The 22,866-nt window shown below is 55.5% G+C and overlaps 1 protein-coding gene across 1 annotated transcript in view; it reads right to left on the bottom strand.

Moving 5' to 3' along the window:
* Positions 1 to 22,866, bottom strand: part of KCND3 (potassium voltage-gated channel subfamily D member 3) — a 174,629-nt gene that overhangs the window by 95,009 nt on the left and 56,754 nt on the right. The window lies entirely within an intron of this gene.

Consider the following 22,866-nt stretch of genomic DNA (forward strand, 5'->3'; position numbering starts at 1 on the left):
ACTCAGGTTTTCACCACGGAAATCACCCAGGGTCTTGTTTCACCCCAGAGTACGCATTACTTTTCCTCTCTGTCCCTTCCGGAGAGGTTCATTTAATAGTGTGTGAAATGACATGTCAACAAGAATCAGAATAAATGGCATCCTAATCCCCAGCAGGTGACAGGCGGCCCAGGGCAGGCGGCTCCCACAGCCCGCAGGGAGCTGGCCTGGGACCCAGCCTGGCTCTGGGCAGGGGGATTGCTCCACTCGGCCTTGCAACTGGACCTGGGTCTTGGAGCTTCTAAAAGCGGAACAGGAGCTGCCTTTGATGGAGAAGCCAGCTATCCTCTGACACGCAATTAGCAAGGACAAGTGTTCCCCCGGGCAGATGCAAGCCCGTCAGTCACCCATCAGGGATCATGTGGATGAAGGGGCCTTGACCGGCTGCCAATAATCATTAGCTCACCTTGCCGAGCATGGCCGCATGCTTTTCACAGCCCCTGAGTCTGTCAGCTCACTGCCCTGGGGACTTGGAGGTGTGAGAATGCGCCTCTGACCTTTGCTCACCTGGCCCAGGCCACGTGGACTTAATTTGATAATGGAAACGGTGAGTGTTTCCAGATGCTTACTATGAACTGGGACCTGTGCTAAGAATTTTATGCGCTTTATCCTGTCTAATCTGCTCATTCATTCAAATACATACTTATTGAGCATCTGCTGTGTCCCAGGGACAGTTCTAGATAAATAAGAACAGTATCTAGCAGTGAATCAAATGGTACATTGACTGTGGGCACTCAGGCCACCCCGCCTCCCGCCTCACTTTGGTGCATGGGGGTGAGATGCCGGGGTCCTTGCTGGGCGGTGCCTCGGGGTCCTGCTGCTCTGCTGCCTCAGGGCTTTCTCGGAAGCCGGCGGAAGCCCTGGCACTCACAGGGCACAGCCCATGGCAGACAGGCGCCAAGCGCTCCAGCTCCGTGTGTGCCCGTGTGGTGACAATTCTGAGGCGTTGCCTACACAGTCCCTCAGAAGTCCCCCCGGACAACCAGCTCACTCACCCAATGCTGGCCTTTTCCCCTGTCTCACTCACCTGCCACCTGGACTCTGCACCCACACGCGGTGGCCCCCAAACTAGGTCTCAGACTCTGTTTCCAGGGAACCAAACTAAAACCCGAGAAGATACATATTAGGGAGAAAATAAAGTAGGAAAGGGAATAGAGATTTTAAGTCAGGAAAATAAACGACAGCATTCCCATGTTCTAGATGAAAACGGGGCTCTGGTTCTGACTCTCAAGGTCACCTACGAAGTGGCAGAACTGAGACTTCCCGCCTCCTTTCTGGTGTGGCGGTGGGTGCTCTTAGGCACTCTGTTCCTCGCCCTTCCCGTGGCTGCAGAACCAGGGCGGAATCGTGAGGTCTAGGGCGGACCACGCCGGAGGGGAAGGAAGAGAACTCAGAGGCAGCAGCAGACCCTGGGGGAGTCCCGGGCAATAAGAGGCGGCAGCGACCAGGGCAGAGGTGCCCAGGCCTCCATCTGTCTCCACGCAGCTCTCTCTGTGGAGCACCATGCCCAGCCTCACCTCACCGACAGGTATGGCCCTGGCACCTCCCCGGGCACCGGCACTGTTTTATTCTCCTCTGCCCATCGTCCTGAGGCTGTTAGAGCTGGAGGAAACCTAGGCGCTGGCTCATGGAATGCCTTCAGTTTTCAGGGGAGGAGGCTGAGCCCAGAGAGGGCGAGTGTCTTGTTGAAAGTCACACACAGAGACAGGAGCTGAGTTTGGCTGGAGCTCAGGAGTCCTGCTGTTTGCTCTGCGGGACACCTGGACAGGTGAGAGCCTGGAGGAAGGAGGCTGGGAGAGCAGGGGGCCACCCAGAGGCCTTCATGACAGTGGGATCACTCTGCCCTGGGAGGCGGCAGGGCGGGCGTCACTCGCCCTCGTTACAGGGGAAAGAGACCGAGGCGCGGGGAGTCCACGCAGCCTAGGGGTGGCATGGCCATGACCCAAATCCACAAGTCCTGACTCCACGTTTCCTGCTTTTCCAATGACTCCAAGCTACACCCAGCCGGGCCTCCCAGTGATTACCTTTCATTAGCTTCGGAAAGCCTCGGCTTTGCTGAATTCCATCAAGGACTAAATCTGTCAGGAAAACGGAAAGACAGGGCCTCATCCATCTTCTGGACAACTCTTTATTAGACTTATTATTATGTAAATACAGAGGAGGAGGGCACTGCATTAAAATCCAATCTGGGGCTGCCTCTGAGGCAGGGGTTAGATGGCAGAGGGGTAGAGAAAGGCGGTCCCTCTGTCCTTGTGAAGCCCACGGGGAGGCCAGCCGAGGGGCAGCCTGGGGACGGGACAGGTGGGACACAGGCCCCTGGGTGCCTCATGCCCACACCTGCTGCGTGCTGGGATATGCCACTGCCAGTCCCAATTAATGAAAGGTTGGGACAATAAAAAGGCCAAGCAGTGCCCTTGGCTGGGGCCGCTCAGTCGGGCCCGAGACTCCCTCGCTCTGTTCCTGTAACAGACTTGCTGGCGCACATGGGGACTCAGTACATGTTCCTCTCAACGCAAGAATACACTCCCTGGGGCCACTACACTCCAAGGGGAGGAAGTGAAACGAATCTGGGCATTTCAGCCATTACCATTGCAGGAGGCCCGGGTGAGCCCACAGCGCGGGTGGCAGCTAACTCCTCGCCGCAGCATCCTGCCTGCCCGCCTTGGCCTCTGCCCACAGCACACCGTGGTCCTGCCGCTGCCACGTGACCGTGAGCACTGTGACGATGGGGCTGGGTCTCCCTCCCACCCCCCTACAGTAGGTCCTGCAGGGAGAAGTTGGCTCAGGATGAGTGAAGGGCAGCACAGGGCACAGCGAGCAGCATACTACATGGGCAGGGTCTGTGCCAGCCTCTCAGTGCCCATCAGAACAGGGCACTGGCCAGCGGGGTGGACACTCGCTCCCAGGGCCCCGGTCCTGGTGCCCTTGTGCAAGGCAGGCCAGCTCAACCCTGCTTGGCAGCTGTGTGGTGGCACAGGAGGGCTTTCTGGGGGAATTCAAAGAAGACAGGTTCGCACTGGATTACCACAGCAGCCTAGGGCACACGGTTCAGCCTGCAAGGTCAAGCGCGGATGCCACCGTCCTTCTATGGTCACTTCCCACTGATGAAGCACTGCTGCTCTAGGCGCTCTACTGAGACCGACCTCTATGATCTGCCTATTTAATCTTCACCACAATCCCGCCAAGCAGGACCACTACTTCCCATTTCACAGATGAGCTAACTGTGCTCACAAGGCTACAGCATGCCGGCATCCTGGCTGGGAAAACCTAAATTGGAATTCGAGCCCAGGGAAAGGAGAGGTGTGGCAGCTGTGTAAGTCATTCAGGCCTCGGCCCCGGTCTCAGCCTGTCGCATCCTCGCCCTCTCAGAACTCTGATGCCTGGCACCCTCGCCTCAGTTGGCTCTGAGCTGGAGTAGCTCAGCAGCTGGGGAGAAGCTTGAATGCGGTCCTGGGCCATGCCCAGCGATGGGGGATTAGAACAGCATTTGCTGAGAAACCACCTTCCGGCACTGCCCGATGCCTGCACCAGTAAGGGCCTCCGACCCTCAGTGCGCTGACCCCACGCCTCTCTCCACGCCTACAGGTGGCGCAAGGAGCATGGGTTTGGGTGTTTGATGGACTGGGCTTGAGTCCTGGCTCCTCATGGACTCTAGTTTTTCTTACAGACCCCATGATCTTAAACAAGCCTCAGTTTCCTCCTCTGAGAAAAGGGGAGAATACCACCCACCTAATGGGTTTTGTGTGGACTCAGTGTGTTGCTGTGCATAGCAGCGGGCCCAGTACATGGCACACAGTAGGTGCTCAATACATGGCAGCTATTCTTCTACATAAACCATCAGCTCAGCTGCCCCATGGCAGCATGAAAGTACAGCAAAGCATCCTGGAGGCCATGCTCCAAGTAGGGACACAATGGAGGAAGGGGCTGGTGACATCCAGTGTATGTGTGTGTGTGTGCGTGTGAGCGGGGGCTCCACAGCCCTGACCTGAGCTGGGGACCAGGTGGTGGAGCAGGGGAAGGTGTCCGGCAGAGCCTGGACGGAGCAGCAAGCCACTGCTCCACACACCCTGGCGCTGAGCTCAGGGCGGGAGCAGACACGGTGCTCCCTGTGGTACTTGTTGGGCAAACGAGATGGAAGAGGCCTTGTCTGAGTCCTCCTTGCCTCCAATGGAAGGAGGCAGCCAGACTTTCCTTGACGATGGTCAGAGCCCCAGCCTGGAGCCTGCAGGGCCCACTCCCGTCCCGGTCCCTCTGGCTTAACAATGCCTATTTCCTCCTCATCCAGCCTTGTGGACTGAGAGTGCCGTGTCCTCCTGTAGTGTTCCCCCAGAAACGGACAGATTATCATTAAACACCGAGACGTGAGACTCAGAAGGTTCTGTAGCTCTTGGTGTTTGTGAAGGGCTTTTGTGTGGGAAGCAAGTCCTGGGGGCCCCACTGGGCAGGCAAGGCCAAGGAGACAGCTGTGCACTGGCTGATTCATATTCAGTCAACCAACCTATAACAAACACGTAGGGTGGGACCGTGAGCCGGGAACTCTGTTAGGCAGATTGAGGACGAGCCCCTTTCTCTCACAGGGCCATCGGCTGTTTTGGAGATGAGTGACTTGCCCAATTGCTGTGTCAGTCAGTCAGTCATTCACCGTGTGAGAGGTTACTATGGGTCATGACCTGGTCTAGGGTTGGGGATACAGCAGTGACAAAACAAGGTTCCCGCCCTCGTGGAGCCTACGTTCCAACAGGGGAGACAAGTAGTAATTCACTAAAGCACCGGCCCAGCACTTTAAAGTTTATAATATTCTTGAACCTCATCTCAATTCTCGCTGAGTCCTGGGACAATTCTATTTTTGTTATTCTCATTTAATAGATGAAGAAATTAAGACTCAGAGAGGTTAAGTGACTTGTCCTAAATCACACAGCAGATACTCAGTGAGACCGGGACTCGACCCCCAGTTTTCAGACACACCAGAGCCTGTGTTCTCGAGGCAATACTCTGCCAGGACAATGGCGTTATCAGAAGAGCAAACGGGAGAAGGGGGTACCCATTGTGGGGGTCTTTCCTTCCTCTATCTGGGGCTTTTGAGGCGGATGCAAAAGTTTGGAGGAACTCTACATATTCTTAAAATGGTTGACAAACGACCCATGGTAGACCAGCTGTCTAAGAATTGCCACAGGGACCTATGAAATCCAGGGCTGGGATAATACTTAATTGATTCTTTTTTGTGTGTGTTTGTGTATTTGCTTGCATTATTTTGTTTTGCTTTGTAAACTTTGTCTTGGGTATGATGACATTTCTCCAATGGAGACTGTGTTTGCATAGACATGAGGGGGGCCAGATAAGCAGACAGGAAGAAGTGAAGAAGGACAGGAGGCAATGGCCCAATCCCCAAGAAGCCTTGTTTGGCCACCGCTCATTCCTTCCAAAAGCTAGAGTTCCTAGTGTGCCCTGGGATAGGGAAGGGCCGAGGCAAGCCCCGTCTGCCTGTGCCCCACATGCCTGGCCGATGCTCTCACCTGCTCGGCCTCTACAGGAAGATCTATTTCCAGGAGCTGGGCGGCTGGGCAGGGGCTCCCCTGCCAGAGATGAGGTAGTCTCCTCTATCTGTACATGGCTCCAACTCCTGGAAAAACAGCCACGCGCAAGGCACGAGTGCTGAGCAGCAAACAGCTTGCTCCCCACCGAGCCCTGCATGACTCACCAGGGCAGAGAGCCAGCCACCCTGGGGGTCAGGCAGGCAGCTGCCCGGGGGGGAAGCCAGTGAGTACAGGGACTCTGGCCCACACTTAAAGACAGGGTTTATTTCTCCCCCTCCCCACAGCCTGTTGAGCTATTCTGCTAGTTCTTCCACTTCTGTTTATTTCCACTTCTCGTCCCCAAGGTGGAAGAGACATTCCATCTCAGCGGGGCAGGCCATTTCCCCAGAGAGGCTTGCAAACCCTCAGACCAATTAGCCGAGTGTCTGTGGCCAGGGCTCTTGCTCTCCCCCAGCAAACAGACCTCTCCACAGGCTTTGGCCTCTCCAAGGCCATCCAGGGTTCACTGTGCACTGCAGGGGAGGGCAGGGAAAGGGAGGAGGGAGGTAGGAAGAGGAGATGAGGGAGGGGCTGTGAGCAGGGAAAGGGTTTCTGGGAGGCCAGAGAAGGAGGAGGGGAGCAAGCAGAGAAGAGGGGCAAGTAGAACTGGAGAAGAAGAAAAAAGTGGACAGTTCATCGCTGTAGATATTATAGCGATCTTTTCCTTGGGGCCTAATGTCATACTCCGATGTGGGCAAAAAATCACAACCAGCATGTCTGGACCTCATTCTGGGCGCCCAGCATTGTGGGAGACTTGGCCTTGGTCCCCGAGGGGCTTAGGGCTGGCCAGAAGGGTGAGTCTGAGCAGCCTGTGTTCAAGGTCCAGTGGGACATAGATAAAGGTGCGTTTGTCTGGGAGTAGAACATCCAGTGGCAGTTCTGACTCCATCACTCCCAGCTGGGGAGGGAGGCTGGGCCTGCACCGGCCTCCCTGTGCCTCCGTTTCCCTTCTGTAAAGTGAGGATGATACATGTCCCTCCGACCTTCCATGGTCATGGGGACCCTCAAAGGAGACACCATGGGTGAAAATGAACTGTAAACTCTAAAACTGGACAGAAGTGCAGGAAACAGAGCATCGAGGGCTGGATGCTGAGACGGGAGGCCAGGCTGGGTGGTCAGAGTCCTGAAGGCCAGGGCAGCGGGTTGGGCTGGACAAGATACACAACCCGTGTTAGAAGAAACAAGGAAACAAGATGGGGAGAGGAGGGAAGAGGACACCAAAACAAAGGCATGGAAGTAGGAATATAGTCCTATTCGTGAGACAATTGAAAATAATTCTGTTTTTGTTCTTTTGCTTGCTCCCTCCCCCCTCCGACTCCCACCCCTAGCGTTTTAGGTGGTTCCTTCTGCCTAGAACAGGCGCCATCTCCCGACCCTCCTGTCTGAAGAACTTTATTAACATGTCAGATCTTTTTTAGATGTCATTTCCTCCAAGAAGATCCTCCTCGTCCCCAAGGATGGGTGCTCCTATATCCTTATATTAGTGCTTTCTAAACATTTTTACCACAACCCAATCTAAGCAATATATTTTACACCACACACACATCAATATATAAAATGGAAACAAATGTTGGAGAGAAATATTTTCCCCTTAATATCATTTACCCCATAATATCATCCTGGGATATTTCTATTCTGCTCTATTTAATTTCTTTTTTAAATGCTGGCCGTGACCCACTAAGTTAATTTCATGACCCACTAATGGGATGGTCACAACACGGCATCTGCTCGCCCGTCATGGTAGCTACTCCCTGCACTGGTCCCCCACACGCGTTCGCAGCTCCACCAACTGCAGACTCTCCGGGACAGGCACCTCATCACGCCCTCCCCCGGACCCAGCCCCCAGCCTAGTAGGTGCTCAGACATGTTGACTGGATCCGTTATTGAGTGCAGGGCTGTCTGGCTGGAGCAGCGTAGTGCTAACTTAGAGTGGGACAGGACGGATTAGCCTTGAAAAGCAGGCAGAGGAAGGCGAGGTTTCTTGCTTGTTTGTTTTTTAAGCTTTTTAAATTGATTTAGAGAGAGAGAGAGAGAGAGAGAGAGAGAGAGAGATAGAGAAAGAGAGAGAGAGAGAGAGAGAGAGAGAGAGAGAGAGAGAGAGAGGAAGTGAGAGGGAGAGAAACATCAACATGAGAGTGAAGTATTGATCAGATGCCTCTTGCATGCCCCCAACCATGGATTGAGCCTGCAACCTGGGCATGTGCCCTGGCTGAGAATTGAACCAGCAACCCTTTGGACTATCGGATGGTGCCCAACCAACTGAGCCACACCGGAGAGGGCTAAAGGTGAGTTTTAAGAGAGCAGCAGGACAGAAATCTTGGCAGGCAAGGAGGAGGGCCTGGCCCAGGCACTGGCTGTAGGAGCCACAAGAAAGGACTCCTCCTGGAGGCTGTTTGAAAGGAGAGGTGACTAGGTGTGGTTACACCAGAGAGCTGGAGGGCTGGCAGAGACCAAGTGGCAAAGTGGACCCTGAGTCTCTGGCCTGCGGGAAGGACATCTTGTGACGGCTGTTCTGCCCAATCACTACAGCTCAGTAAAGACCCCTAGTCACAACAGCTTGCATTTACTGACCACCTACTATGCGCAGATACTATACCAGATTCTTTGCATACATCTTCTGTTTACAACCATAGGCCTAAGGAAGTTGCCCAAGGTCACACAGCTGGTGAGTGGCCCAGGCAGCACTCAGGTCGGATCAGCCCGAGTCCACGGTCCAACTTTCCCCTGCACCACCTTGCCCACACCCCACTTCTCACCTCCACCTCCTGTCCAGCAGTTTCTATGGCTGACAGTCTATGAGCCCCTGGTTTCTCTAGAATTGGGAATCATGAACAGGTTATGGTGAGGGGTGGAAAGGATGGGGTGAAGCTGGAATCTGTGTTGACCACCCTGAGTGCGCAAACAATGAAGAGATGAAAATCAGCATTTAACAAACAGTAATACCGAACCTTAGGTGGCAGACACTGTCCAAGGTGCTGAAAATACAATGAAGAACAAAACTAAGTTCCCAGCTCTTGTGGAGTTCACATGCCAGAGAAAGGAGGGAGCCAGACAACAACCAAATAAACATATAGAATGGTGAAATGCTAGTCGAACTGATAACCAAGATGGCTACGTGACTAACAGGCAGGTAGTATGTACAGTACATACACTGTGGGTACACTGGACAAAGGGATGGTTCACCTCTGGCTGGCTGGAGAGAGACGGACTGAGATTTCATCATGCTACTCAGAGCAGTGTGCAATTTAAAACTTATGGTTTATTTCTGGAATTTTCCATTTAATATATTCAGACCACAGTTGACGGAAAATGCAGAAAGTGAAACTGTGGATAAGTGGGGAAACTGTACCAACTTTCTTTGCACATATTCTTCCCTCTACCCAGACTCTCCACCCTCCCTCAGGTTCTGTGCGATCCTTCAAGTCCTGAACAGCCCTGGCATTGCCGGAGGACCCGTTAGCCCTCCGCCATGCCTCTGCGGGACCTCGGCCACACTTCCAGTGCTGCTCGCACGCAGCCACCGGGCAGTGAGACAGAAAGCTCAGCCGTGTCTAATCATTTTCATATCTTCAATGTCCTACATGAGGCCTGACACATGAGGGCTCAATAAAGGTTTTTAGAATAAACTAATAAGTGACTCCATGAGAGAATGGATTCCTTTAGCTTTTGAATCAAATGGGCTGACATTTATTTAACACCCCCTGTGTGGCAAGCACTGTGCTAGGCGCCGAAGGAGGTCACCTCCAGCCAAGGGTGCCATTTCTGCCCTCGAGAAACACAGTCTGGCCGGAAGACTAAGGTGATTAACACACGGGTAGTAAGATTAACACACGGGTAGTAGTGGTAGGAAGAGCACCGAGCACTTACTGGGCGCCTGCCGCATGCCAGGCTCAGTTCTCAGAGAGTTACCAGGTGGGAACTCATTCTAACCCTCTAACCACCCTATGAAGAAGGTGCTATTATTATCTCTAATATACAGATGAGGAAAAGAAAGCTTAAAGCCACCCAGCTGGGAGGTGGCCTACTGAGTTCCAACCAGAGTATAAAATAAGAAGGAAGAATTCTTTAAACGTTGCAAGAGGAAAAAGGAGAGAGAAACGCCCGTGGGCTGGAGGACCAGGGGACACTTCCAGGGAGAAGCTGGACTTGGGCTGAGTCGTGAATTCCTTCCCCCTAGCCTTTCCTCCACCCTGCTGGCACCCAAGACCCTTGGCCCCCTGCACCTGGAGCCCTGGGGAGACCACTGCACATGAGGTGACTGTGCAAGGCCGCTGATGTCACCAGCGCTCCTAGGGCAGCTGGCACCCCAGCTCCCACCAGGCACCTCCCCAGATCTGGAGCCCCAGGGGGCAGGAGCCCACAGCAGCCGCTGATTAATTTCCACTGACAAGAGGTTGCGTCTTTGGCAAGCACGGTATTAAATAGCTCCTTTTGATCATAATTAAGTTTCTCTCCGGCTGATGCTATAAATAGCCATGCCCTATTGATTGGAGGGTCTGGGCTGTGAGCTCAGCGTCCTCCGGGAGCCTTTTCCAGACCTGGCCTGGGCTCTCGCGGCCCACGCTTCTCTTCCTGACACGCATCATTCCTAATTTCAAGGGCAGGTGCAGCCAAACACCAGGCTGGGGTTTGGCTCGTTTTCCCAACTCTCCCCACCCCCACTGCCGGGCCAGCCGAAGTCGGGGTTGACTCACTGGGTCACTTGGTTTCCCAAGGGAGGAGCAGGCAGAGACCAGGACACCTGGCCTCTCCTCCTGGGCCCCTCAGGACCCGAGCCTCCCCTTTTCTCTGCAATGGGGACAATATCCCCGCCTGGACACCTCCCTGATCTACCGACAGGAAAACTTGAGGTGCAGACACATGATCCTATGAACAGTTTTTGAAGAAACAAACTCACAACTAGGGTGTCCCTTCCTCTTTCTCTTCTTAAAGAGAGTAGAAGCAATCTCGTTCTGCTGCAATGTCCAAGAGAGGACGGGGTGGGGGCTGGGCCCTCCAAATCCCATCCCAGGGTCCCAGTTCAGGGAGGGCACTAAGGACAGAGCACATTATTACAATGCTCCTTCTGCCCAACACCGTTTTACACGGACGGGAAAAGCACCAAGTAGAACTCCCTCCTTCTCCCCCACTTGAAACCTACCAGAGCCACTTCCCAGAAAGCAACAAGGTTCTTTCTCCAGGACTCCAGCCCAGCTCCCTGGGGTCCCCCATAACCACCAAACACACACAGTGCTGCTGCTTAGCATAGTCTGCGGTTCCTTGGTGCTCGGTTCTATTTTGTTCCCACTCTAGGGATGGGGTGGGCTGGAAACAAGGCGTCAGGAGAGAGAGGAAGCTATGCTCTGAAGTTACCAGGCTTGGCATGATCCCACCTCTGCCACCAACAAGTGCTATGGTCCTGGGCAAGTAGCCTACTCTCTGCCTTCGTGGCTTTTTTCCATCTGTAAAATAAGTACGTGGGATAAAATGACCTTTTCCGTGCCGAGTTCTACAATGATTTGATTCTAGGTAAAAAGGGTACATGCATGCCTTTCCGGGAAGGAAGCCTGGAAGAGCTGATGTGACGTTTTCTATGTAAAGCCAGACATTGCTTGGGCCCCCAAAGGAGGAGGTGTTTGCAGAGGGCAAGCCCTGGGGTCAGGCTCTTGCCCTCTGCTCTTTACAAAACCACGGCTCTCAGACCAAAGCTGCCCCATCTCCAATCTTTATAAATGAGACTGGCCCGAGCCATGCTCGTTCGTTTACCTAATGCCTACGGCTGCTTTTGTGCTGCAAGGGCAGAGGCGAGTAGTTGAGACAGCAACTGTATGGCCCACAAAGCCTCAGTTATTTACTCTCTGGCCTTTACAAAATTAATCTGCTATTCTCTGCTGAGGCATGTGAGTAGGTGGGGAAGAGCAGAAAAGGATTCCCACTGAGGTCAGGAGTACGTGCCTGGGGGGATCCTGGCCAGAGCAGGCTGCCACCCCCCACTGTCCTGCAAACCAGGGCCCAGTAGGAGTCGTTGGTGCTTTTCCCAAGACATGGATTTGGACCCTGGAGTCCTTGGGGTTCTGCCCAGTGACCTGGAAGCCTGGAGATAGCATGTCCCCAAACCACCAGACATACACAGAGACACACATATGTGCAGGTGCACGCACACGCACACACACACACACACACACACGGCTGGGTTGGGGCAGGGAGGTATTTTCCTCCTGTGTATGAGAAGCTCCTAATCCAACTCGTAGAAACACATCCCACCTAACCAGGCTGTGCTCTTCCCTGCTGGGGTTCATGCTCCAGAAAACCCCCTCAATCCCTGGCAGAGCCCCGAGCTGACCAGGGTAGGAGAGAGCCTCGGGCCTGGTCGCAGGTGCCCAGAAGCAGAGCTGTCCCCGGGAAGAGGAGGACGAGTTGGTCACTGACAAACAGTCCAGACTGGAGGCCTGGGAACTTCACTTAGCAACCTGACTGATGGAGGAACACAGCACGGCTGCCAGGGAACTGGGAGCAGGCGGCGCTGGTGGAGGGAGGGAGCAGAGCAGTAGAGGCAGCACGGGGAGAAATAAAACCTCCACACTCTGTGCTCCCCAAAGCCCCCTAAAGCTCTCCAGGCTTGGACTGCTCAGCTTGGGGTTTCTGGGGGAGCTGCTGTTGCTCCCATTCTTCTCCACCCCCTGGAGCCGGCAGGCCCCTCCGTCTGGCCCTGTCCTGATGGTCAGCGTGGCAGGCAGCCCCTGATCTCCAGCGTCCACCCGCAGGCTGTGGGGTCTGTGATGGCCTTTCTTCCTTTACATCTGGTTTTCCAGGGCGGGGGGGGGGGGGACAAAATCTCCAGATCAGTTCTCACAGGGCGCTGCCCGAGGCCATATGCCACAGTCTCCAGCGCTGCCATTAGCATCGTGCTTGTAATTGCTTTAGAACGACACTCATCATGTTCTATTTTATCACCCGACGACAGAGCCATACAGGGGAAGGGAAACGCACACACACTCAGAGGAAGCCAGTCTGCGTGGCGGTTAGGGAGAGCGACTGTTCAAAACTCCGAGAGCCGGACTCTGTCCACTTGCCTAGCGAAGGCACCACGCTCACTGTTCCTACCTCTGCGTGGGGAGGGAGGCAGCAGGGAGGACCCCACGCTCCCCCACTCCCTCTAAACGCCCCACAAACCCTCAGCCTTCCTCGCTGTAACTACTCAGGGATGAGGCTTTCTTTCCGGAGAAAAGGCAACGAGAAGCAGAGAGGTAGGGAAGGCCCCTGAAGTAAAGAGCCCCTCCACCCCATCATCAAGGGTCAACAGGCAGGGGCCTCCCTCATTTGTAAAGGTCACAGCCAACCCTGACCGGCCCAGCTTAGCAACCCTGAGGAGGACAGCCCCAAATGCAGAAACGGGGTCTGCCATGGAGTGGGGTCCAAAGACCGGCCCGAGCCCGGTCCCCTACCTGCCTCTCCACAGGGCTGGTCAGGCCCAGAGGGTTCCAGGAGCAGGGGCCTCCGCAGCCCCTCCCACAGCCCAGAACGTGTTCAGGTACAGAACACTGGAGACCCCTGGGGAAACGGGGGCCAGGTTTGGAGTGAGGGGACGTCCCCTGTCGACCCCCCAGGCTGAGATAGGGAGAGAGGCCTGATGGACACCTAGGCAGTGACATACGCAAAACTACCTCCACCGGGGAGACACTTTCTCTCAAACCCCTCCTCACGTCAAGACGGGAATGAGGGAATGAGCTTACATCCCCAGGGACGGGACGGAACAGAACAGTCTGTTTCCAGAACACTCTCCCATCAGCGCTCATCTTTCTGTTTCTTAATGAGGAGCCTGAAGGGAGTCTTGGAGACAGGGTAGGTGAGCGAGTGACTGGGGAACCCCATCCAAACACCTGCTTTCCTCTGGGGAAGCCCCCAGCCATTCTTGCCTCCTGCCCCTCCCTGCAGAGCAGGGGGCACTTGCCAGGAGCCTGGGTCGGGGCATAGAGAAGGCAGCTTGGACCCTGCTCTTTTCTTGGGGTGGGGGTGGAGGGAGGGAGGTACCAGGGAGGACCAAGCTCTCTCTGCCCAGGGACAGGGCTACAGCCTGGCCTGCTTGGCTCCTGCCTGGCTGACCCGCCAGGGCCGGCAGCCGGGATGCTAGCTGGGCACCGAGGGTCTGTCCACCTGTGCTCATCGCACATGCAGTGGCCGTCCTCAGCTGTCCCTCAGAGAGCAAACACTGACGCCAGGCCATTGTGCTCCCAGCAGCCCCGTCACCCCCATCAGACCCGCTTGGCGTGATGTTTCCTGGTCTTTGTGGAATGTGTCCAATTTCCTGACCAACGTCCTGATAAATAATCGTTTACTCGTTCACTCCCGGCAGCTCCAAGCGAGGGAAGGGAGGAGGCTGGTTGGATGGGGACGGCCCTTTCCTTTGTTGCCGTGGTGTCTGAAAGCCGGGGCTGACCTCTGCCTAGTGCAGAGGGCACAGGCTGCTCTGCAGAGGGCTGTCTGTCTCCGCCTCGGCAGCTGCCGGCAGTTACCAGCTCCCTCCTCGCGGCCACCCTCTGCGCCCTGTGTCTCTGGCCCCCTCCCCTACGCTGAAGCTCTGCCTTGGGGCATGAGGACCCTTGGGTGATGGTCCAGGGCAGTGGTCGGCAAACTCATTAGTCAACAGAGCCAAATATCAATAGTACAACGATTGACATTTCTTTTGAGAGCCAAATTTTTTAAACTTGAACTTCTTCTAACGCCACTTCTTCAAAATAGACTCGCCTGGGCCGTGGTATTTTGTGGAAGAGCCACACTCAAGGGGCCAAAGAGCTGCATGTGGCTCGCGAGCCGCAGTTTGCCGACCACTCTGAGGTCACCCCTGGTCCAGGGAGGGAACCAGGGGTGACCTCAGATCTCATGAAGGGAAGAGCATCGTCTGGGGAATCAAGTGCTCTGGGTTCCGGTCTGACCGGGGGTGCTGCCTGGCTGACACTGGCTGTCATCTCCGCTTTCCTGTGGCTGAGACACGGGCCGCAGCCAGGACCCTCCTCGCCTGTGTGAGTGGCGCCCGCAGAGCCCAGCCCTTGGGCAGCCACAGTCCCACTCCTGTTCTCCCCACAGATTCTGCCCTGAGCTTCCCTGGCACACCATCTGGTATTTCCGGGCGAGCCAAGAGTTATTTACCAGTGACAGCTCTGTCATCTGGCCGTGCCCGCCCACGGGCAAGGGCAGAGGAGCCCCTCCGAGCCCCAGCGCCGGCTAAGGCCGGGCACCCACCGGCCAGGCACTGACCTAGGCACTCCGCAACGCCATTACTTTTAAACCTCACAGTACCCTCATTTGCCAAAAGAAGAAACTGAGGTCCACAGGAGGGCTTCCGTGTGGTCACGCGGTAAGAACGTGGCAGAGCTGGGGATGGACCTGTCTCTGTGTTCAGAGCCCATGTCCTGACTCACACGCTCTCAGCGGGGCCTCCGTGCAGAAGCCAGGCCTGGCTGCCAGCAGCGACCCCAGTTCTCAGGAGTGAACCAGCCGGTGGGCCCTCCCCTTTGGCTTCGGGCAGGAGGAAGTCAGTGCTGCCAGAGAGGAAATCCATTCTCCTCCCCGACCCTGACCGGACAGCCTCCTCGGGCCACTGCCTCCCACAGACGGGGACTTGAGTCACTGCGTTGTGCTGGCACCATGGAAACCAGTGGGAATTTGACCAAGTGAAGGTCCGTGCCCCACTCTCACCCGCTGTGAAACTGAGTCCACGTCGCTCACGGTCAGAGCGCTGTGACGGGTCGCATAGATGGTCACCGAGTCTTCCAGTCCCTTTGTGTTCACACCCTGCGCAGTGTGACACTGTGGCTCCTCCCATCAGAGACAGGGCCAAGCCTGTTCTCTAACCCGTGAATCTGCACTTGGCCATGTGACTCGCCTTGACTATTGGGACATTAGCAAATGTAACACACGCAGGGGCTCGAAAGGGGCTTGTTCATTGGGGTTGACCTCTCTTGTAGCTCTGGGGACTCTGTGACTGCCGCCATTTGGAGGATCTGGGCCAGTGATCTGGACAATGAGAGACAAGAGCCATGCCATCCATCCTTGTTGCCCCAACTGATCTGGAGTCAGATACTAGACAGGTGACACCATTCTAGACCATCCATCCCCCAGTCAAGCCATCACTTGCCAAAGAGACCAGCTGACCCTGCCAGGCCAAGAGAATCGCACAGACAACCCGCAGAAGCATGAGAAAGAAGCTACCAGATTTCTAGGGTTTGTTATGTAGCAGAAGCTAACTGATACAGGATCCCTCCAAGGCACTGATGAAGAATATGATGACCATGAGAGTGAGAATCAGGGTAGTGGAGAAGGGGCTGTTCAAGACCCTACTTTGCCGTTGAGTAAGTGACTCTGGTGAGTTTCTTAATGTCTCTGTGACTCAGTTTTCTCATCTGTAAAGGGTGGATAACAATAACGCCTACCTGATAGGGCTGTTGTGAAAACTGAATTAGTAAATGCCGGGCCCTTAGGACAGTGCCTGGCCCATGATGAAGGATTTTCCTATCGTTTTTGTTAGAAAACCCCTGCCAAGATCCCAGTGGTCAATGAGTTGTTCCTGGAGGGAGGGGCAGATGAAGACCTCCAGCTCCAGGGATGGCTGACCAGAAGCAGTGAGCTCAGGAAAGACTGCCTAAGATGCTAAGAAGGTTACGGGGGGCCCTCCAGCCAGACAGCCTTCAGGGCCGAGAGGGACCCAGGCAGGCTGCACCGCCTCACCCACCGCTGGCCAACACACAGAGGCTTTCTTCTCCTGTGCAAGGGTTTCTATCTAAGCAAGTCCTTGGCTTCTCTGAGATCATCTTACTGCCTCCTCCAGGCAGTCTCGGGGTTCGGAGTGAATGTCTTCACAGAAAAGAGTGGAGGACTCATGCATATCCCACTTCTTAATCCCAGCCACCCATCAGCGCTCCTGAATCACCTTTGGTTATAACTCTATTGCAATTCAACGGAAAAGGGAAACACAGCTGGGCAAGAATGGGCTACAGGCAGGTGGAGGTATGTACAGGTCTCAGCCCCCAGGGCGGCTGGGTGGGGTCCGGCAGTAACCTCCTGCCTCAAGCAGCCTGGCCAGCCCCAGGGGGCGGGAGGTCGAAGGCATGGCGGGGTGACCACACTGATCCAAAGTAAAAAGACTGTCGAACTTGGAACAAGGAAGGAAGCACAACTTCAGAGGGGCTCCTTTTGGCCTGACCGAAGTTTCTCTTGCTGATGCCCTAGCTGATACGAGGAGGTAGACACAGAACAGACTGGAGAACAGAACCCATTCCTGTTCTCACAATGTCGGGAAAGGGAGAGGCCGCAGTTCCCCACCCCACCCGGTGGGACCCCACTGAGAGGGGAATCCTCGGTGCTAGGGCACTGCCGAGAGAGGGCTGTCCCTGCACCTGTCTCCCATCCCCCAAACTCTGCCGAGGAGCGTAGTTATAGGTGCCGCTGCAGTTCACCAGATTCGTCACCACAGGAGCAGGCCCACGTGGCCAGCACAACAGGATGTTTGCTGAATGAATTAAGGGAGTGGGCAACAGAGGATTCCAACCTGCAGCCGGAAGCATGTCTCCCTCCCTCTCCTCCCACCCCGACACACCTGGGAACAGGACTATAAATCCAAGGACTGTCGAATCGTCCTAATTTTAAACAAGCGGGTCTCTGGTTTAATTTTAAACAATTAACATGAAGAAAAAAGATGTTTAACTTGCTCTTTTACAATGAAAATATACATACCTTGGTGTAGACACAGCCCCCCATTAAAATAAAGTTACCCCTATAATGTACATTTCATTAAATGGCACTCAGGCCTGTGGGCAGAAGGGGGTTTTACAGATGCTGCTTAAAAGACAAGATTTTTTTCCTTGTATGTTTGATATAGTTCATGATTATTTAAAAGCAAAGCATTGAGCATTTTTACTTATAGGAGCAGTCAATTAATAGAGACGAGATCCCCACCAATTCTCTCTGGGTTCCTCAGTTACAGAGTCGCTTTCTGGGGCAGTGGGGTGAAGGTGGGGGATCCCAAGTCCTCTGTGATCATTTAATGGTTGATCATCTAAGGACCACAAGCCCCAGGCCTGGCGCAGGATGATGCCTCTGGTGGGTGGGTGGGGGGAGGGTCAACCCTCAGCAGTTCATCCTTCAGGATGGAGGGGCTCAGGCTGACACAAAGAGAACAAGGCTCTGGGTTCCCCGTGTCGGCAATGTTCCAGGGTTACCCCAGGACACCTCCTCCCTCCCCACGCCTCCCTGCTAGCAGGCTTTCACACACAGGCGTGCGCACACACGCACCATGAGCACGGTGCCCCCTCCGACTCTCTCCAACTTTCCTTTCTGCTGGACCGCTCTCCCTCCCAGCTCTGCGAGCCAACTTTCCCGCATGATTTACACACTCCTAGAGGTTCCGTCTCTTCCGGGATAGCTCCAGGCCGGACAGATCCGATGATCACCTTGGCTCTGCCCCATCTGGACAAGAAACTTCCCAGAGCTACATGCTCCACCCCAAATTTGGGCATGTCCTGTCTCACTTCAGGCCCACAAACGCACAGACCTGGTCTGCCTCGCCGCTTGATTTAGAGATTTTTCCTCGGGTTGTTGGACCCACACGCGCAGGGCTCCTCACTCTGTCCGAGGTGAGCCGGCAGGCACAGACCGGCAGGCACAGACGGGTGGCGGCGGGCCAGGACCTGGCAACTGAGGCCCTCCTGCGTGCCAGGCCCTCGGCTGGGAGCTGGGGTCCGGGACCACAGTGCCCAACTGTGAGGAGCTGCCATGCAAACAGGAGCTGTTTACCCAGGTCTCAGGTGGTGGTGCCGGAGGGAGACGCCCTGACCCGTTTCACCGCCCCCTCCCTGCCACCCCGCTGCCCACTCTGCATGCCTCCGCTCTCTGCGCTCTGGAAAGAAAACCCCCCGAGAGGCTCATGTGCTCATCATCTCCCAAGTCCTCTGTGATCACTTAATGGTTGATTTCATTCAAGTCATTCAAGGTAATGTCCGCCAAGCTGCCCACAGATACTAATAGCGATCTATGGATTCCCTTGCATTCCTGTGGGAAACTCATGCAAGGAAATAATGGGAGTGGTGAAGGGAAGGGCCACTTATAGACCAACAGGATAAGAGGAAAGAGCAATAAGCCACAGGAGGGGCTGGGAGGGAAGAAACCAGCCCCTGGCGAGGAGGCGCGGACTTGCTGGGCCCAGACCCCGCTCATCTGTGCTTTGGGGGCCTGTGATGCTCATCCCAGAGGGCCTGGGGAGGGGCTGGCTCACCCCCGCAGGGCTTGGACCTGCCAGGGCTGGGTCTGCATCACCCTCAGGCAGTGCCTGGACACATGTCCCAGGGCCTTCTTGCCACTGAGACGCCCTGATGACAGTTATACTTGCCTCCCAAAGCTATTTCCTAACAGAACTGCTGGGGCCCCAAAGCCCCCAGCCTGCCGGGTTCCAGAGGCAGTGGTGTGGGTTTAAGACCCAGAGAAGGGTGGTGGTCACTGACTAACCTCCAGGTGGAATGCACTGCCACCCACAGGGTCCCCTGCACCCCCCTGACGTCCAGGCAGACCCGCTGCCATTTGCCAGGGAGGCTGCTGCAGGGAGCCCCCCTCCCCAGGGGGAGAGTGAACGAGGCTCTGCCTAAATCTAGGATTCGTGGGGCTTACAGCTGTCTGACGGTCTCAGGGCTAACGTCTGATGCCTTCCCTCATGGGCCCATCCAAAGGTGCCCAGGGTGCTGAATTCCCAATCCCCTGTGCTCTCCAATGCAGTGCTGTGTGGTCCAGGCTGCTGACCTTGATCTTGTCATTCGGGCTCACCATCAGGTGTCACCATCCATCGGGTGTCACCACCAGGTGCCCTGAGGCCTCTGGAGCAGCGGTCGCCAACCTTTCGGACCTCATGGACCACCGCTTGGCGACCGCTGCTCTAGAGAGTCCCCGTCAGGACCGCCCAGACCCCTCCGCAGACCTGCATCTCTTCAGCCACTTTGCACAGGGACTGTTTTGACTTCTGCCTCCTTGCGGGTGAAGAACTGGAACTGGAAAGTCCCAGTGCCCTACCACCTAGGGGCTGGCTCCCCAGGCTGCGGATCATCCAGGCTACCGGGCTGATGATCCACTTCCCTTTGAGGAGGGAGAGACTTAAGCTTGTGAAACAGGCAGGGAGGTGAGAACTCCCTAAATCCAACCCCTCCTCATTCAGAAGGGGGCGCGGAGGACCAGAGGGAGGGAGTGACTTGCGGAAGGCCACACAGCCTGCCCAAACTGGCCCCACACCCACATCTCCTGCTCCCCATCCAGGGGTCTTCCCGTTGTTCCTCGGGCCCCACCGGGACAAAGGATGTGGTCACCCACATGAGGCAGCTCCGGCAGAAAGCACCTCACTCGGAGCGCAGCAGCCTCTGCCCCTCAGAGGGAAGCTGGCCTTACATGGAAATACTAAGAAAGTCACACACGGTGTGTGGGGGCGGGGGTGGGCACAGCGCTTCATCATCTCTCTAGGCCCTGCCCAAACTCTGAGCACGCCATCAGCCTGCAGGAAAACGTTTTTAATCAGCACAGCGCCCTTTTGCCAGCCCAGGGAGAGGGAGAGGGAGCAAGGGCAGAGGAAGGTGGTGGGGTGGGGGGTGGGCTCCACTCAGAAGATGGGGATCCAGGCCTCAGGTACCCAAGTCTCAGAACGGGCAGCTTCTGGAGGCAGAAGAGAGGCCAGGGGAGACTGGAAGAGGAACAGACGTGGGCTCACTTTGGCACACTGCTCTCTGTTTCTGGTGCAGAAGCGGAGAGAAGAGGCAAAATGAGTCCAACATCAAAGTGTCACAAGAAAAAACAAACAAACAAACAAACAAACAAACATGTCATAAGACCCAGCAGAGGGGGAAGGGGGGTCAGGACTCATGAAGAAAGAGCCGCACCTGGTACTGGGAGTCCTATGGAGGCCTCAATGCCTGCCACCCCCCGGGGGTGACCTTCCCCAGGGCTCTCCTCCCTCCATCTCCCGGAACTAAAGGCCGGCAGACCCTGTGAGGGCCTCGAGCTGAGGGGCGTGGGGGGCAGCCTGTGCTCTGTCAGGCCTCTGGCCAATGCCCCACCAGAGCTGCTTCCCCCACTCCGAACACCCGAGGACTGGCCTCCCGCTCTGCGCCAGGCTGAGCCGCCCGCTCTCCAGGGGGTCGGGCGGGCAGCTGAAAGGCCGAGTTACCCCCAAAGGCCCGCTGTGGGGTGGGTAGGGCTGTCACCAAGGCCCAGGTGGAGCACCTGGGCAACAAAGCCACCAGCGATCCAAGTCTCTCCAGAGAGGGAGGTGGTATGAGACTTTAAGCAGTTATTCTAAAAGATATTTACACAGGATATTTACATACTATATATATTTACCATTTTTCCTCTCCCTTACATTTTTTTTAAAGCATAAACGCTACTTCTACTCAAAAATGTCCCATCTCCTTTTTTCGCCTCCCCCCCTTCACCGGTAATGCCTTCGCCTGGGGACGGGAGCGTGCTTGTCCCTGTTGGCCCAGACAAGCCCGGACCCCAGCCACTCCGACCTCTCTGTTGTCACCATCCCACCATCCTGTGTCCACTCTACTCTCCTGACCTTTGCCAACAGCCCACGAGTCTTCGGCCCTGGCACGGGGTGTCTTCCTTCCTCTGCCCAAGACAGAGGCTGCGGAAGGAGATTTCCCCCACACGCCTCTCCGGTGGAAATCTGGATGGTCGGTGAGAGGTTAAGAGCCGATGCTGGTCAGACCCATGCGAGTCTGACTCCAGCTTGTCTGCTCACCCGCGGCAGGAGGCCTCCGCTTCCTCGCTGAGAACACAGGTGAGAGAAACATCGCTCGCCTGGGCCTGGGAGGTTACTGGGCGGGTGACATGAAGACACGCATGGACATACTGACTGTAGCACAGGGCCTGCACTGAGGACAAGCTCGGCAACATCAGCTATGACTGTGGCTGTTGATGTTGTTGAAGGCCCCTCACGTGTCAGGGGGAGCTATTTCTACTCATGTAGTCCTCAGTGGGAGTTAGCAAACAGCTGCTTCCCTGCCTTCTGGATAACAACCCTAAAGAGACTCCACACGGCTATTAAATCGCCATTTCCGTCCTGGGGCCAGCCTCTCCAACGCCTAAGCGACTGTGCACGGCGCTTCCCTTGGGGACAGGCAGCAGTGGCTGTGTCTCTGGTGCTGTGACTCCTCCTTCCTCCCCCCCGCCCCCCAGGCTGATGGCCTCCCTTACCAGCCTGCTCGCTCGCTCTCTCTCTCTCTCTCTCTCTCTCTCTCTCTCTCTCTCTCTCTCATAGCTTTTCCTTCAACCTTTCCTTCTCATTTTATACATTCACTTGTTTATTGTCTGCCAGCCCCAGAGAACTCATTCAGTTTATGCCTCCAGCCTCCGCCTCCGGCATGCTGCCTGGCACACGCAGACCCACAACGTGTGTTAACTAAATGATCGAATAGATGCATTCACATTCAACTTGTTCCCATGATCTTTCCAGGGCCAGCTACAATCCCACCTCCTCCACGAAGCCTTCCCTGACTCCTGCCTCCTCCACCTTCCCCTCACACTCTCCTGCCCTTTACTCAGACCTCGTACCGTATTGCACCCAGAAGCGTAGCTCTGTGTGCACAGGGCACCTCCGTCACGGGATGAAGCAGCGACGGCTGAAGGAGCCACAAAAGCTTGGTCTGAATCCAGCAATGCAGCGACAGCAACAGCGTGGGAGCTTGGGCAAGTTACCTCCATGCTCAGCGCCTCAGCTTCTCGCGTGTAGAATAGAAATGAACGCCCACCTCCTGGGGTTTAGTCCGCACTCCCTTTCTCTCCTTCTAGGGACACATGTCACTAGGACTGTGTCTTGCTCACAGCGAGAGCTCAACCCATGTTTGCTGAATGATTGAACCATCACTGTCCCCGTTGCTTACCAAGGGCCCAAGATGGCATCTCCCTCCAAGAGGGACAGGCCAGAGGAGGCTCCCAGGGGTGCCAGGGGTGCGCCTGCCATTTCCCTCTATGGAGAGGGAGGGAATGAGTGGGACTAGCAGTCTCTTAAGTCCCCGAAGATGCTGGAACTGCAGCGACCAGGCCAGTGCCCCCACAAAGGCTGTGCCCCTCTGAGTCAGCATCTCCCTGGGGCAGACACAGGCCTCATCTCCTAGCCACAGGCCAATGGAAGGATCCTGTTATTCCTATTATTTTTCAGCAAAGTCCATCGATGAATTTTGCTTTCCTGGGTCAGTGCTGTTTACTTAATTATCATTGTAGGAGACTAAATAGAAAACCCTGT

This window comes from Cnephaeus nilssonii (genome assembly GCF_951640355.1).
Source record: "Cnephaeus nilssonii genome assembly, chromosome: 21".
In the NCBI taxonomy this organism is placed as follows: domain Eukaryota; kingdom Metazoa; phylum Chordata; class Mammalia; order Chiroptera; family Vespertilionidae; genus Cnephaeus; species Cnephaeus nilssonii.